We start from the raw sequence: 439 nt of genomic DNA, 5'->3' as shown, positions 1-439 counted from the left end.
GAACACACAGGCCTGGGATGCTGCCCCTCCTGCCCCGCCCAAGCCTGCCATGAGCTGCCAGACCCGGGACTAGCTGTGGCCGGCCCTCCCTGGCAGCTTCTCCACCTGGGGACAGGGAAGGTCTCAGGCAAGCTCCTGAGCCTTTGGTGGGGGGGGAACTGGACAAAGCACAGCTTCCAGAACGTTGAGCCCTCCCCGTGCAGAAGGACTCCTCCCCTCCTCCCTCCAACCACATTCTTTAGGTGAGCCACAAAGACCCTGTTGATATCTGGGGAGAGGAAGGACCGGCCTTGCCACCCCCAGCCCGTCCTCATCTGCCTGTGGCCACCAGGCACCCTCCTATCCACCCTCCAGGTCAGTGAAGGCCCCATGGGGGTCTGGGCCTAACCCTGGGCATGGAGCTTGGCCAAGGGGTGCTGACCTGCCAGCCTCGGTATAT

The sequence above is a fragment of the Orycteropus afer genome, unplaced genomic scaffold (assembly GCF_000298275.1).
Source record: "Orycteropus afer afer isolate SDZICR_OR568_19922 unplaced genomic scaffold, OryAfe1.0 scaffold00713, whole genome shotgun sequence".
Classification (NCBI taxonomy): Eukaryota; Metazoa; Chordata; class Mammalia; order Tubulidentata; family Orycteropodidae; genus Orycteropus; species Orycteropus afer.
Note: the sequence above shows the minus strand (reverse complement) of the source record.